General features: G+C 36.4%; 10 non-coding genes across 10 annotated transcripts; all 10 read right to left on the minus strand.

The window, feature by feature from the left end:
* Positions 1–8,732: 8,732 nt before the first annotated feature.
* On the minus strand, positions 8,733–8,804 carry Trnad-guc (transfer RNA aspartic acid (anticodon GUC)). Its single transcript has one exon. It is a non-coding gene; the product is annotated as a tRNA-Asp (tRNA).
* Positions 8,805–9,377: 573 nt separating this feature from the next.
* On the minus strand, positions 9,378–9,449 carry Trnad-guc (transfer RNA aspartic acid (anticodon GUC)). Its single transcript has one exon. It is a non-coding gene; the product is annotated as a tRNA-Asp (tRNA).
* A 573-nt stretch (positions 9,450–10,022) lies between these two features.
* Positions 10,023–10,094, minus strand: Trnad-guc (transfer RNA aspartic acid (anticodon GUC)). The gene has a single exon. It is a non-coding gene; the product is annotated as a tRNA-Asp (tRNA).
* Positions 10,095–10,667: 573 nt separating this feature from the next.
* Positions 10,668–10,739, minus strand: Trnad-guc (transfer RNA aspartic acid (anticodon GUC)). Its single transcript has one exon. It is a non-coding gene; the product is annotated as a tRNA-Asp (tRNA).
* Positions 10,740–11,312: 573 nt separating this feature from the next.
* Positions 11,313–11,384, minus strand: Trnad-guc (transfer RNA aspartic acid (anticodon GUC)). Its single transcript has one exon. It is a non-coding gene; the product is annotated as a tRNA-Asp (tRNA).
* A 573-nt stretch (positions 11,385–11,957) lies between these two features.
* Trnad-guc (transfer RNA aspartic acid (anticodon GUC)) lies at positions 11,958–12,029 on the minus strand. The gene has a single exon. It is a non-coding gene; the product is annotated as a tRNA-Asp (tRNA).
* A 573-nt stretch (positions 12,030–12,602) lies between these two features.
* On the minus strand, positions 12,603–12,674 carry Trnad-guc (transfer RNA aspartic acid (anticodon GUC)). Its single transcript has one exon. It is a non-coding gene; the product is annotated as a tRNA-Asp (tRNA).
* A 573-nt stretch (positions 12,675–13,247) lies between these two features.
* Trnad-guc (transfer RNA aspartic acid (anticodon GUC)) lies at positions 13,248–13,319 on the minus strand. The gene has a single exon. It is a non-coding gene; the product is annotated as a tRNA-Asp (tRNA).
* A 573-nt stretch (positions 13,320–13,892) lies between these two features.
* On the minus strand, positions 13,893–13,964 carry Trnad-guc (transfer RNA aspartic acid (anticodon GUC)). The gene has a single exon. It is a non-coding gene; the product is annotated as a tRNA-Asp (tRNA).
* A 573-nt stretch (positions 13,965–14,537) lies between these two features.
* Trnad-guc (transfer RNA aspartic acid (anticodon GUC)) lies at positions 14,538–14,609 on the minus strand. The gene has a single exon. It is a non-coding gene; the product is annotated as a tRNA-Asp (tRNA).
* Between the last annotated feature and the right edge of the window lie 2,525 nt (positions 14,610–17,134).

The raw sequence follows: 17,134 nt of genomic DNA on the forward strand, positions 1-17,134 counted from the left end.
CCTGCTGACAATGATGATAAAGAAACTTATTCGAAAAGTAAAAGTTCATTTTAATCTCGATACAGTCCGTTACCTTGGTAATATATATGTTGACATAATGAATTCGTAATGAATTAATTGAAAAGATTGCGTGTAGATAACTATACTGAAGGAAAGATGGACGAAATCTCGCAAAACTAAAAGGAATCAGATTTTCATCTGAATATTGTCTTGTTACCAATTAAAGGTTACCCCTAGTTTTGACTGGGATAAAGCAATTGTAAGCCCTTGGTTTTTTTCCAACTGACAGTGAATCCTGACAAAGTGTAGCGGTAACTTGGCTGTTTGGGATATATGAAATCACATGCAGCCACTTACAGTGAGTTGCAGTGGTTAGTTAAATGCGATGACTCGTGTAGAGAGAGTACAACGCCATCTACATGTCGAAGAGAAATTGTAATAACTTTCTAGAGATCCATCGGTGGCTTGAACAATTTTCGTCCATCATTACAACATTTTCGAGTGGCAGTCCGAAAGGAGTAGGTCCAGTAATACCCCTTTCTGGACCCAAAATATAGCAGATTTACAAAATTATTAAAATGTTAACTTTTAGTTATTTATTGGACGGTAGAATGCTTCTGCTACATAAATATGGGCTGTTTTTGACAATACAATGCACATATATTGGGTACTAGTACCATAAAGTCATGCTAAATTACTGAAATCTTCGCAATTCTAGAATTTATTTAAATTTTAGACGGTTTTCGTGTAAAACGAAAGTGGGCGCATTCGTGTTCATCCGTAATATTGAAATGTAAGTTGTATTTTATGATAATACATGTATAAAACATATATAAAGGCTGAGGATGAACACGGATGCGGTCACTTTCATTTTTGACAAAAACCATCTGAAAAGTGACATTTTTCGGCATATTTTTCATATTTGAGCTTGAAAGGATCGTTTTTAATGACTAAATCAGTTAAAATCTTTCACATAAACTAATTGATTCAAATGAAATAGACACTTGAGTGTTCAAAAAGTGATCAAAATCTTTCGTCAGATGAACCTGAAATTTGAGGCCAAAATCGGTCGGTCCCTTCTTCATCCCAGTAGAACCTTCCTATTGAATTATTAACATATTCTTGTCGGAAACATGCATGAGATATTTGTCACTGTACGCAAAGCAAACATCAACCAATCAATCAATCAATCAATCAATCAATCAATCAATCAATTAATCAATATAAGTAATAGCGAAATAAATTTATTTATATTGAATATGAAAATATGTTTCTGCTGTCATACTTTTTAGATAATTGTTCCGACTCAATGTGTCTTGGTTTTTATGTTAAGTTTGTGAAAGTGTATTCTGTAACCTTTGTCACATATCTCTTATGATTTAAGCACATGTGTATCTCCAATAAGAAAGACCAGTATTTACGCTAATGACGGTCGGTCCGAATCTAACAAGCAGATGGGGGAAAAGGGGTTAAGGGGTGGTCAGTGTGCTGTTTTCCAATACAACTCGATGATAAAACATTATGTTTACAGACACAGGGATAACCATTAATTGGATGGCAACTTTTTTCATATGAATTGACTGGCCAACGAACAACTCTTGTTAAAAATGAAGACGTATAAAACCTTTTTTGTAAAAATTCCGACCTGCAGTTATAGATTGTCATCGCCACCCCTTCCCTCCAACAAAACACGAAAAAATACAATTCTTTAATACAAAAGCATTTCCTAGCACCGTCCGCATTTTAAGCTGGTCACTGTAGTTAACGTGTACTTTTACCGTCTTAAAAATTCTGGCAAACTTTGGTCTCAAATATAAACTGATAGATAATTGAATTTTTCTACATCAAAAAGCGTATGGTACTGGAAATAAAAAGTTTCATTGAATGACATTTTAGATGAATTAAATGACATAGAACGAATCACACTGAATAAATGGCGGACAGAAAAATCCTGCTGGTATTTATTTCAACTTCATATTCAATAAAATACATTAGTTAAGTTGAAATACATTTCAATAAACGTTCTAATCCCCTTCCTTTCAAATTATTTACAGTTCAGTGTCACAAAAACCGAGAAGGAAAACATTACTAGTTAAATTAATAAACTCTTTTATATTCCAATTGGCCCGCAGTCAGTTCGATAACAATCTTGTTTTGATAAAGGCCTAACTTGTTAATAGATTGTGATTACTTTCAATGTGTGGAAAGTGTTAATCGAGAAAACAGTTCTTTACTAATCGTAGCGCTGCACCATCGATCTATTGCGCAACATTGCTCACTCAATAGTTTTGTCTTTCTTATATTACGTTGATGGAAATTGATAATTGTGATTTAATAAGTGTATTGCTATAGATCTGAATAAAACATTAACACGACCGTTTGAAGCCAGCTGGTGATGGCAGATGGTAAATGAAACTGACTGGCGTCAAAATTCGTGTGACTAGCATGCAATTACATTCCTGAAATGGCCTGCGTTGGATGAAATGTTGCTAGAAAATTTTGATTTTCAAAATAATATTATGATACCGTCGGATATTACTTCTCGACTCGCTATTCGTAAGAAATATTTGGCAGTGGACTCTTAACAACCAACAATGAATCAGTCGACTCGCTATTCTTTATTCAATTACGTCTTTCCTATAAATTCCATATGTATACCACTTTTACATATTGTAGGAGAGAGAGAGAGAGAGAGAGAGAGAGAGAAAGAGAGAGAGAGAGAGAGAGAGAGAGAGAGAGAGAGAGAGAGAGAGAGAGAAACTAATATGTCATTTCTTTCAAAACAAATTTTAAAAACAGTATATTATGTCAGTGAGCCTGAGACACTTTTTAACATTATGGAATCACGTGTCACGTTTATTGCAAAACTGCACCAATAAGGAGCAAGCAAAAACAATTAAATATGATAACGCTAACAAGAACACAAACTTTAATTGTAAGATTTCGAGTTTCAAAATATCGCGGAAATAACTGATGAAATCAATAGTTAATAAATGATTTCATTAGACTTTTACATCGAAAGTCGGACATATTTTTCAAAAAAGATAAACACCGTACAACCGAACAATATGATTTTGTTGGAAATACGATCATGTACCGCTGTAACCGAATATAGAACAAAGAAGACATTTTGCATTTCCTTTTGATGTTTCACTTCTTGAATTTGAATTGTCTCAGTTTAATGAAATCATTGAAATACCTCAACATAAGTAAAATAACTATATCAGGGCGTTTTTTATAATGTTTTGAACATAATTCCTTATTCAATTTATTTGATAAAACTACACAAGAATATCTGTGCGTGACCGTAGCGATCGACCTTAAAAAAAACAGATACTGGTCGGTTGTACGATGTGAAGTGTATATACTTAAATGAAAATAAATTTTAGATTTTAAATTAATAGTTTGAGTTATGTTTCCAAAACGGCATTGGAAACTACCAAGAATGTTTATGTGTATAAATTCACAAAGACTCTTCAGATTGATACATAAAAATGTAAATATGCAATACACTCTTATATTTTATTGTAAACATCTTCATATAAACTATAAAGACATTTTTGCCCTTTACAACACATAAAACTTGATTTATTATATTTACGCAAGACTAAAACCTATATGTGAAAAGAGAAATCAATAGTAATGAAAGATGCTCTTTCTCAGTGTGGAAGATTAAAATTATAAGATGAATAATATATATCATTTAAATGACTTAATAAAATATTGATAGCCATTATATTATTTCCTACATTGAAATATTTCAAAATATGTCAAATCCTATACAATTTTAAATGTCTTATACGAAAAAAGCAATAAGTGGAGTAATTTAGAGGGAAATATTCATTTAAACCCATACAATAACAGAACAACGGCCTTCATTTGTTTGATTCTTTAAAATGTTACCAAATATTTGACATTTATATAAGTGGGTAACACATCTATATACACAAACATACTCTACAAGAAGATATAAAAACAAAATGACCAACCATTGAATGAAATGACGCAAAACAAATTAAAGATAGTGAAAAGAGTGCCAAGAGTACTTCATTAAAAAAGATTGCACATTAATATGTTTAAATTTAAGTTAGCATGTACTAACTTACCCTTTTCACCCTCAAAGGATCTGATTTCTGCTCCTCGCACATTGGCGTTTGTTTTGGGGTTTCTAAATCTGGATTGACCTTTGTAATATCGCTGTCTGTATCTGTATCAATTGAATGTGAAATAGAAGACTTTGAATCCATGATCGCAAGTGTAGTTTCCCCCTTTAAGTGCATTTTGACTTCAGAACGTTTTGAAACTTGGTTTGGAACCTTTTGAGATCGTGTACGACGGACCCTCATTGGACGTGCAAATATGGGTTTCGTATAAGGAACAGGTTCAGCTCCCAGCATCATTTTGCCAATTTGAATTGTTTAAAAATTCCGTTCATACGCAATTTCATCATTCTTTATCATATTTCTGTCTCCTCAGTTTAGAAACTTCCATCACGTAGAAAATATATAATCAATAATCCGAGAAAAAATGACACTGAGACAAATGAAAGGCGATACTCAAAAGTATACACATTAACACCTCAGTCATAAGATGTTACAGATTTACCTGTCGTCTGCTATGAAACGGAAATATTAATCTCGTAGAAATATCGCTTTCACGTGATCGATGGTAACAAACAAACACGAACTCAGGTAAACATCTGAGATAGTAAAGATTTTTCAATGAGCTTTAAAACTGATTTAGTAGCGACTATTTCAATTTGAAAATGTTTTCCTTTGTAAATTATGAATAATGTTTTAATTTATTTCCTCGTTATCAGACTTTTCCATAAATGTTTACTTCACACAATTTTGAATGGATGACTTAAGATTTAAATAGAAGAAATTTAGTACTTTAACTTTCTGACGAACTAGATAAAACCATAAATAGAATATAGCATTCGTCGATGACTTTTATGATCTTTTATATATGTTGCAACCAACAACTCAGTGATTTAAAATATGAGTGATAAAGCAGAACGACGTGCTTTATATACCATAAACACCACCGTACATGAACATATCGACAATTTTACGTCGTTTTGACAAAATGTAAGCCTTCGCAATCAATATATACATTTATTGAATATTTAATTTATACTTATTTACGACTTAAAAGTTTCCCTGTGGGATCTACAGTGATAAGAGGACTCAGTTTTAAATCTAATATAACGTAAAAATAGCAAACACAACCAGTTATCTATCTAAAAACGTGGATGTTCATAAAATATTACAATAATGATCGACGGAAAAATTATGGTGACAATGGCTTCAAACATATTATACTCAACTGGATATGTATGGCATTGTATCTTACTGCGGCTATAAACACTATACGAAGGAAAACGAAACATTATGAAAAAAAGATACAGATTTCTGTACTGTTTCTTTCTTCTTTGGTACCAGATTATAGAAACACTCGCTATGGAACTTTTAGAAAATGACAGGAGGAAAACATCATTCAATCGATTGTCTTCATTTTTATATAATTATTAAAATTATTCATTTTGACATAAGTTGTTCATAGGAATTCATCCAAAAGCGATGCATAAATCTATAAACTCAAGGAAGGCAATTACAATGTAAAAAGTGTTTGAATTATTTTCAATGTTTATTCTATTATAGGGACTTTTTGAATATCACATTGCAGGGTCTTTTAACACAATTGTACCGTGCAGATTTTTGAGTCGTAGCTCTGGTTCCTGTTATTAAGAATATCAAAAAGAATATGAAAGATTAATGATGCACTTCAAGGTAGTGATAACGAACATAAGATTGAACTGCCAGCAGCAAAAGAAATATTATGAAAGATAAAAAGACAAGCATATGCCTCGCCTTACATAGAGATACAACTGTAGACAAATTATGAAAGCATCAACCACTGTTACTATTTTTTTTTTTACAAATTTATTAACATGTAAAAAAAACGCCAATATCCAATACAAATATACTCAAAATGAATGACTAGTCAATTAGCTACTCCGACATAAGAACCAAATTTTGACATGCAATGAGATATAAAAAGTAATGAAAAAAGCATAAACAGAAAAGATATTTGGTATTGACCATGTTGCAACAAAAGAGGTAAATACAGCCATATAATCCATGTCTCGATCTTCTTTAAAATGAATTTCATAAAAAAAGGAAAAATGATAAGACGGACACTGCTATAGCTTTAGAGAAATAACTGCAACAAAGACATTTGCCAAAATACTACAAAGCATATATACTCAAAACTATAGTTGAAACCATAGTTAACACCATATAAAATTGTCTACAAATAGGATCAACAGAAAAAGATATTTACCTGTGTGTAGCATTCATGAAATCAGAAGCAATTGAAGAAAAAAGTAAGATACCGAAGATATTAACAAACTTAATTACCCTCGATGTAGACACAGATTTTGACAAACTGAACCAAGAATTCCCTTTCAATAAGCTGTACGAAACTGTGGATACTTCTAAGAAACCTATATAGAGACATACGTATTAATATAAAATGGGAAGGAAAATATACAGGAGAGATTCGTGTATCCGGGTACTACAACAGGTTCAAAATTATAAACTATCCTTTACAAATCTCAAAGCAATGTGATACTGGATAGGTATTGTAAACAGTGGTGTTAGAGCAGGTACAAGACCCAGCACCTGTATGACATGTGTATTTGATACTGTTGTACTGGCAAATAACATAGAAGATGAACATAGAGCCCTGGATACATTATTCCACCACACAAAAAGGGTCTCATGAAAATCAACTTAAATAGATATGAAGCTGTATACCACAACGCCATAGGCCTTAGAATACAATGTAATAGAATTAACATTTGAAGAAAATGTTGCAACATAGCTGGTTTGCATAGCTTATATACTATTGAGAGCATATGCAGTACAAAGATGCACACACACATATATATAAACAAGTCAAAATTGAAAACAACGTTCAAACCTATGATTGCGTTGGATAAAAACCGCAATTTTTATACGTGTGCATGTTACAAATTTCGTTGTAGAGGGGTCTAAATACAGCACAAACAACACTTCCCAAAAGACCAAAGAGAGTGAAAAACATATTTTAACAAAACGTATTTGACTAACAGAATGAACAACTGATGTTCTTAAACCCTGCCGACTAACATTAACGATTGCCAAATAATTTGATCACAAGGTGTAACTATAAATGGATCTTAATTTAATAACAAATAGAAAACAATGTCTCTTCAATGTTGTTAGGAATCGAAAAGTATTGGAAGGCCATTTAATTTACCATAATAAGACAAAGAAATGTTAGTACTGATAGAAAGGAAAGAACTCAGACAAATACAAATAACCTTCTAGTAGAGCAAATCAAGTTAAAATTAACCCTGGAGAAAAAACATCTTACCTTCTTTATGAACATTGCAAGAATCACCGGAACCATAGAGTGGGGTAGTCAGCGCGCACACATAGTTTATATTTCTGACCAAAGAGGAGATTACTTTATTAGTTAATATAGGGAAAATTATTTACAAGTAGTACCTTATGTCATATAACAATTAATTAGAAAATCCAATAAGAAAATCAAACGGAAAATTACTATGTGTACAGTACAAAAGAGTCAAAGGTACGTCCAAGCATGTCCAAGTTTATCCAGTAAAACTTTGAATGTTTTTGATAATTCTACCATTCTAGAAGATAGTTGATATTGTTGACTTTTTATACTAATAGCTCTATATCAAAAGACAGTTTCCCTTATTTAATCTGTAAAATTAAAAACATTTGAGTGGATGCATACATTGCCAATTTTTGTTTTTACTTCCATGCTTAATAGCCTAGCTTCGACATTACTTCTATGATAAGGGTAGTGCTCCATTATTTACGGAGGAAATACAGATAACTACATGTAAACCCAAAATTTCGGCCCGGTAAGGAAAGAACATACCAGAAAGTAGTACATATTTAAACAAAATAGTTCCTACGCATAGCTGTAAACTTGTAATTGTGTACAATATTTTGACATTTTTCGTTGTTGAATTAAAGCTTATAGACTTGAGATCACTGTATCACCTGCGTTGAAAAATGCATTTGAATAATGAAAAATAACTTATTTTCTAGAAGGCAAAAATTGTCCTGCTGTTCCGAAAAGCACTTTGTGATTGTACAACCAATATTTCCGGGAACCAGTGTGCATTCAGGAATATAAAAGCCAGAAAAGCTACTTTTCCCGCTTCCCTCAACTGAGAGAAATAAGTGTGCATCATAACGAATAGGAGTGTTATTTGCAGGAAAAAAAAGTTTGATTCTGGGAGTTATGCATCTACAATGGACAAGGCTATACGAGATATCATTGAAGACAATTCGAAGAGTCAAAGGTATAAAGAGTAAAATAGGAACACCAGCGTCTAAGGGCTTGTGGCGCAACGGATAACGCGTCTGACTACGGATCAGAAGATTCCAGGTTCGAATCCTGGCAAGCTCGGATAGTTTTTTGTCAATGCTTTTTAACACACCCTTTTGAAACACGAATATATAGTGGACAGTTAGGAGTTACATTTAAAAGAAATGTCTGAACAGATTATAGAGCATCCAAACGTCAGAAACAGTTTGAACTCATTAATGGGGTTTTGGTGGAATCTTTTATTAGCACATATATGTTGTGGCTGCATGCCAACCTTTACATTCAACATGTTAGAAGGATATAACAAAAATAATGTCCTCCCCGGCGGGGAATCGAACCCCGGTCTCCCGCGTGACAGGCGGGGATACTAACCACTATACTACCGAGGACTTGAAGGTGAGAGCACAAATTTTAACAGATAAAGCTAAACTTTTGAAATTACCAACACAAAAGCCAGAAAAGCTACTTTTCCCGCTTCCCTCAACTGAGAGAAATAAGTGTGCATCATAACGAATAGGAGTGTTATTTGCAGGAAAAAAAAGTTTGATTCTGGGAGTTATGCATCTACAATGGACAAGGCTATACGAGATATCATTGAAGACAATTCGAAGAGTCAAAGGTATAAAGAGTAAAATAGGAACACCAGCGTCTAAGGGCTTGTGGCGCAACGGATAACGCGTCTGACTACGGATCAGAAGATTCCAGGTTCGAATCCTGGCAAGCTCGGATAGTTTTTTGTCAATGCTTTTTAACACACCCTTTTGAAACACGAATATATAGTGGACAGTTAGGAGTTACATTTAAAAGAAATGTCTGAACAGATTATAGAGCATCCAAACGTCAGAAACAGTTTGAACTCATTAATGGGGTTTTGGTGGAATCTTTTATTAGCACATATATGTTGTGGCTGCATGCCAACCTTTACATTCAACATGTTAGAAGGATATAACAAAAATAATGTCCTCCCCGGCGGGGAATCGAACCCCGGTCTCCCGCGTGACAGGCGGGGATACTAACCACTATACTACCGAGGACTTGAAGGTGAGAGCACAAATTTTAACAGATAAAGCTAAACTTTTGAAATTACCAACACAAAAGCCAGAAAAGCTACTTTTCCCGCTTCCCTCAACTGAGAGAAATAAGTGTGCATCATAACGAATAGGAGTGTTATTTGCAGGAAAAAAAAGTTTGATTCTGGGAGTTATGCATCTACAATGGACAAGGCTATACGAGATATCATTGAAGACAATTCGAAGAGTCAAAGGTATAAAGAGTAAAATAGGAACACCAGCGTCTAAGGGCTTGTGGCGCAACGGATAACGCGTCTGACTACGGATCAGAAGATTCCAGGTTCGAATCCTGGCAAGCTCGGATAGTTTTTTGTCAATGCTTTTTAACACACCCTTTTGAAACACGAATATATAGTGGACAGTTAGGAGTTACATTTAAAAGAAATGTCTGAACAGATTATAGAGCATCCAAACGTCAGAAACAGTTTGAACTCATTAATGGGGTTTTGGTGGAATCTTTTATTAGCACATATATGTTGTGGCTGCATGCCAACCTTTACATTCAACATGTTAGAAGGATATAACAAAAATAATGTCCTCCCCGGCGGGGAATCGAACCCCGGTCTCCCGCGTGACAGGCGGGGATACTAACCACTATACTACCGAGGACTTGAAGGTGAGAGCACAAATTTTAACAGATAAAGCTAAACTTTTGAAATTACCAACACAAAAGCCAGAAAAGCTACTTTTCCCGCTTCCCTCAACTGAGAGAAATAAGTGTGCATCATAACGAATAGGAGTGTTATTTGCAGGAAAAAAAAGTTTGATTCTGGGAGTTATGCATCTACAATGGACAAGGCTATACGAGATATCATTGAAGACAATTCGAAGAGTCAAAGGTATAAAGAGTAAAATAGGAACACCAGCGTCTAAGGGCTTGTGGCGCAACGGATAACGCGTCTGACTACGGATCAGAAGATTCCAGGTTCGAATCCTGGCAAGCTCGGATAGTTTTTTGTCAATGCTTTTTAACACACCCTTTTGAAACACGAATATATAGTGGACAGTTAGGAGTTACATTTAAAAGAAATGTCTGAACAGATTATAGAGCATCCAAACGTCAGAAACAGTTTGAACTCATTAATGGGGTTTTGGTGGAATCTTTTATTAGCACATATATGTTGTGGCTGCATGCCAACCTTTACATTCAACATGTTAGAAGGATATAACAAAAATAATGTCCTCCCCGGCGGGGAATCGAACCCCGGTCTCCCGCGTGACAGGCGGGGATACTAACCACTATACTACCGAGGACTTGAAGGTGAGAGCACAAATTTTAACAGATAAAGCTAAACTTTTGAAATTACCAACACAAAAGCCAGAAAAGCTACTTTTCCCGCTTCCCTCAACTGAGAGAAATAAGTGTGCATCATAACGAATAGGAGTGTTATTTGCAGGAAAAAAAAGTTTGATTCTGGGAGTTATGCATCTACAATGGACAAGGCTATACGAGATATCATTGAAGACAATTCGAAGAGTCAAAGGTATAAAGAGTAAAATAGGAACACCAGCGTCTAAGGGCTTGTGGCGCAACGGATAACGCGTCTGACTACGGATCAGAAGATTCCAGGTTCGAATCCTGGCAAGCTCGGATAGTTTTTTGTCAATGCTTTTTAACACACCCTTTTGAAACACGAATATATAGTGGACAGTTAGGAGTTACATTTAAAAGAAATGTCTGAACAGATTATAGAGCATCCAAACGTCAGAAACAGTTTGAACTCATTAATGGGGTTTTGGTGGAATCTTTTATTAGCACATATATGTTGTGGCTGCATGCCAACCTTTACATTCAACATGTTAGAAGGATATAACAAAAATAATGTCCTCCCCGGCGGGGAATCGAACCCCGGTCTCCCGCGTGACAGGCGGGGATACTAACCACTATACTACCGAGGACTTGAAGGTGAGAGCACAAATTTTAACAGATAAAGCTAAACTTTTGAAATTACCAACACAAAAGCCAGAAAAGCTACTTTTCCCGCTTCCCTCAACTGAGAGAAATAAGTGTGCATCATAACGAATAGGAGTGTTATTTGCAGGAAAAAAAAGTTTGATTCTGGGAGTTATGCATCTACAATGGACAAGGCTATACGAGATATCATTGAAGACAATTCGAAGAGTCAAAGGTATAAAGAGTAAAATAGGAACACCAGCGTCTAAGGGCTTGTGGCGCAACGGATAACGCGTCTGACTACGGATCAGAAGATTCCAGGTTCGAATCCTGGCAAGCTCGGATAGTTTTTTGTCAATGCTTTTTAACACACCCTTTTGAAACACGAATATATAGTGGACAGTTAGGAGTTACATTTAAAAGAAATGTCTGAACAGATTATAGAGCATCCAAACGTCAGAAACAGTTTGAACTCATTAATGGGGTTTTGGTGGAATCTTTTATTAGCACATATATGTTGTGGCTGCATGCCAACCTTTACATTCAACATGTTAGAAGGATATAACAAAAATAATGTCCTCCCCGGCGGGGAATCGAACCCCGGTCTCCCGCGTGACAGGCGGGGATACTAACCACTATACTACCGAGGACTTGAAGGTGAGAGCACAAATTTTAACAGATAAAGCTAAACTTTTGAAATTACCAACACAAAAGCCAGAAAAGCTACTTTTCCCGCTTCCCTCAACTGAGAGAAATAAGTGTGCATCATAACGAATAGGAGTGTTATTTGCAGGAAAAAAAAGTTTGATTCTGGGAGTTATGCATCTACAATGGACAAGGCTATACGAGATATCATTGAAGACAATTCGAAGAGTCAAAGGTATAAAGAGTAAAATAGGAACACCAGCGTCTAAGGGCTTGTGGCGCAACGGATAACGCGTCTGACTACGGATCAGAAGATTCCAGGTTCGAATCCTGGCAAGCTCGGATAGTTTTTTGTCAATGCTTTTTAACACACCCTTTTGAAACACGAATATATAGTGGACAGTTAGGAGTTACATTTAAAAGAAATGTCTGAACAGATTATAGAGCATCCAAACGTCAGAAACAGTTTGAACTCATTAATGGGGTTTTGGTGGAATCTTTTATTAGCACATATATGTTGTGGCTGCATGCCAACCTTTACATTCAACATGTTAGAAGGATATAACAAAAATAATGTCCTCCCCGGCGGGGAATCGAACCCCGGTCTCCCGCGTGACAGGCGGGGATACTAACCACTATACTACCGAGGACTTGAAGGTGAGAGCACAAATTTTAACAGATAAAGCTAAACTTTTGAAATTACCAACACAAAAGCCAGAAAAGCTACTTTTCCCGCTTCCCTCAACTGAGAGAAATAAGTGTGCATCATAACGAATAGGAGTGTTATTTGCAGGAAAAAAAAGTTTGATTCTGGGAGTTATGCATCTACAATGGACAAGGCTATACGAGATATCATTGAAGACAATTCGAAGAGTCAAAGGTATAAAGAGTAAAATAGGAACACCAGCGTCTAAGGGCTTGTGGCGCAACGGATAACGCGTCTGACTACGGATCAGAAGATTCCAGGTTCGAATCCTGGCAAGCTCGGATAGTTTTTTGTCAATGCTTTTTAACACACCCTTTTGAAACACGAATATATAGTGGACAGTTAGGAGTTACATTTAAAAGAAATGTCTGAACAGATTATAGAGCATCCAAACGTCAGAAACAGTTTGAACTCATTAATGGGGTTTTGGTGGAATCTTTTATTAGCACATATATGTTGTGGCTGCATGCCAACCTTTACATTCAACATGTTAGAAGGATATAACAAAAATAATGTCCTCCCCGGCGGGGAATCGAACCCCGGTCTCCCGCGTGACAGGCGGGGATACTAACCACTATACTACCGAGGACTTGAAGGTGAGAGCACAAATTTTAACAGATAAAGCTAAACTTTTGAAATTACCAACACAAAAGCCAGAAAAGCTACTTTTCCCGCTTCCCTCAACTGAGAGAAATAAGTGTGCATCATAACGAATAGGAGTGTTATTTGCAGGAAAAAAAAGTTTGATTCTGGGAGTTATGCATCTACAATGGACAAGGCTATACGAGATATCATTGAAGACAATTCGAAGAGTCAAAGGTATAAAGAGTAAAATAGGAACACCAGCGTCTAAGGGCTTGTGGCGCAACGGATAACGCGTCTGACTACGGATCAGAAGATTCCAGGTTCGAATCCTGGCAAGCTCGGATAGTTTTTTGTCAATGCTTTTTAACACACCCTTTTGAAACACGAATATATAGTGGACAGTTAGGAGTTACATTTAAAAGAAATGTCTGAACAGATTATAGAGCATCCAAACGTCAGAAACAGTTTGAACTCATTAATGGGGTTTTGGTGGAATCTTTTATTAGCACATATATGTTGTGGCTGCATGCCAACCTTTACATTCAACATGTTAGAAGGATATAACAAAAATAATGTCCTCCCCGGCGGGGAATCGAACCCCGGTCTCCCGCGTGACAGGCGGGGATACTAACCACTATACTACCGAGGACTTGAAGGTGAGAGCACAAATTTTAACAGATAAAGCTAAACTTTTGAAATTACCAACACAAAAGCCAGAAAAGCTACTTTTCCCGCTTCCCTCAACTGAGAGAAATAAGTGTGCATCATAACGAATAGGAGTGTTATTTGCAGGAAAAAAAAGTTTGATTCTGGGAGTTATGCATCTACAATGGACAAGGCTATACGAGATATCATTGAAGACAATTCGAAGAGTCAAAGGTATAAAGAGTAAAATAGGAACACCAGCGTCTAAGGGCTTGTGGCGCAACGGATAACGCGTCTGACTACGGATCAGAAGATTCCAGGTTCGAATCCTGGCAAGCTCGGATAGTTTTTTGTCAATGCTTTTTAACACACCCTTTTGAAACACGAATATATAGTGGACAGTTAGGAGTTACATTTAAAAGAAATGTCTGAACAGATTATAGAGCATCCAAACGTCAGAAACAGTTTGAACTCATTAATGGGGTTTTGGTGGAATCTTTTATTAGCACATATATGTTGTGGCTGCATGCCAACCTTTACATTCAACATGTTAGAAGGATATAACAAAAATAATGTCCTCCCCGGCGGGGAATCGAACCCCGGTCTCCCGCGTGACAGGCGGGGATACTAACCACTATACTACCGAGGACTTGAAGGTGAGAGCACAAATTTTAACAGATAAAGCTAAACTTTTGAAATTACCAACACAAAAGCCAGAAAAGCTACTTTTCCCGCTTCCCTCAACTGAGAGAAATAAGTGTGCATCATAACGAATAGGAGTGTTATTTGCAGGAAAAAAAAGTTTGATTCTGGGAGTTATGCATCTACAATGGACAAGGCTATACGAGATATCATTGAAGACAATTCGAAGAGTCAAAGGTATAAAGAGTAAAATAGGAACACCAGCGTCTAAGGGCTTGTGGCGCAACGGATAACGCGTCTGACTACGGATCAGAAGATTCCAGGTTCGAATCCTGGCAAGCTCGGATAGTTTTTTGTCAATGCTTTTTAACACACCCTTTTGAAACACGAATATATAGTGGACAGTTAGGAGTTACATTTAAAAGAAATGTCTGAACAGATTATAGAGCATCCAAACGTCAGAAACAGTTTGAACTCATTAATGGGGTTTTGGTGGAATCTTTTATTAGCACATATATGTTGTGGCTGCATGCCAACCTTTACATTCAACATGTTAGAAGGATATAACAAAAATAATGTCCTCCCCGGCGGGGAATCGAACCCCGGTCTCCCGCGTGACAGGCGGGGATACTAACCACTATACTACCGAGGACTTGAAGGTGAGAGCACAAATTTTAACAGATAAAGCTAAACTTTTGAAATTACCAACACAAAAGCCAGAAAAGCTACTTTTCCCGCTTCCCTCAACTGAGAGAAATAAGTGTGCATCATAACGAATAGGAGTGTTATTTGCAGGAAAAAAAAGTTTGATTCTGGGAGTTATGCATCTACAATGGACAAGGCTATACGAGATATCATTGAAGACAATTCGAAGAGTCAAAGGTATAAAGAGTAAAATAGGAACACCAGCGTCTAAGGGCTTGTGGCGCAACGGATAACGCGTCTGACTACGGATCAGAAGATTCCAGGTTCGAATCCTGGCAAGCTCGGATAGTTTTTTGTCAATGCTTTTTAACACACCCTTTTGAAACACGAATATATAGTGGACAGTTAGGAGTTACATTTAAAAGAAATGTCTGAACAGATTATAGAGCATCCAAACGTCAGAAACAGTTTGAACTCATTAATGGGGTTTTGGTGGAATCTTTTATTAGCACATATATGTTGTGGCTGCATGCCAACCTTTACATTCAACATGTTAGAAGGATATAACAAAAATAATGTCCTCCCCGGCGGGGAATCGAACCCCGGTCTCCCGCGTGACAGGCGGGGATACTAACCACTATACTACCGAGGACTTGAAGGTGAGAGCACAAATTTTAACAGATAAAGCTAAACTTTTGAAATTACCAACACAAAAGCCAGAAAAGCTACTTTTCCCGCTTCCCTCAACTGAGAGAAATAAGTGTGCATCATAACGAATAGGAGTGTTATTTGCAGGAAAAAAAAGTTTGATTCTGGGAGTTATGCATCTACAATGGACAAGGCTATACGAGATATCATTGAAGACAATTCGAAGAGTCAAAGGTATAAAGAGTAAAATAGGAACACCAGCGTCTAAGGGCTTGTGGCGCAACGGATAACGCGTCTGACTACGGATCAGAAGATTCCAGGTTCGAATCCTGGCAAGCTCGGATAGTTTTTTGTCAATGCTTTTTAACACACCCTTTTGAAACACGAATATATAGTGGACAGTTAGGAGTTACATTTAAAAGAAATGTCTGAACAGATTATAGAGCATCCAAACGTCAGAAACAGTTTGAACTCATTAATGGGGTTTTGGTGGAATCTTTTATTAGCACATATATGTTGTGGCTGCATGCCAACCTTTACATTCAACATGTTAGAAGGATATAACAAAAATAATGTCCTCCCCGGCGGGGAATCGAACCCCGGTCTCCCGCGTGACAGGCGGGGATACTAACCACTATACTACCGAGGACTTGAAGGTGAGAGCACAAATTTTAACAGATAAAGCTAAACTTTTGAAATTACCAACACAAAAGCCAGAAAAGCTACTTTTCCCGCTTCCCTCAACTGAGAGAAATAAGTGTGCATCATAACGAATAGGAGTGTTATTTGCAGGAAAAAAAAGTTTGATTCTGGGAGTTATGCATCTACAATGGACAAGGCTATACGAGATATCATTGAAGACAATTCGAAGAGTCAAAGGTATAAAGAGTAAAATAGGAACACCAGCGTCTAAGGGCTTGTGGCGCAACGGATAACGCGTCTGACTACGGATCAGAAGATTCCAGGTTCGAATCCTGGCAAGCTCGGATAGTTTTTTGTCAATGCTTTTTAACACACCCTTTTGAAACACGAATATATAGTGGACAGTTAGGAGTTACATTTAAAAGAAATGTCTGAACAGATTATAGAGCATCCAAACGTCAGAAACAGTTTGAACTCATTAATGGGGTTTTGGTGGAATCTTTTATTAGCACATATATGTTGTGGCTGCATGCCAACCTTTACATTCAACATGTTAGAAGGATATAACAAAAATAATGTCCTCCCCGGCGGGGAATC

The sequence above is a fragment of the Mytilus galloprovincialis genome, unplaced genomic scaffold (assembly GCF_965363235.1).
Source record: "Mytilus galloprovincialis unplaced genomic scaffold, xbMytGall1.hap1.1 HAP1_SCAFFOLD_130, whole genome shotgun sequence".
Classification (NCBI taxonomy): domain Eukaryota; kingdom Metazoa; phylum Mollusca; class Bivalvia; order Mytilida; family Mytilidae; genus Mytilus; species Mytilus galloprovincialis.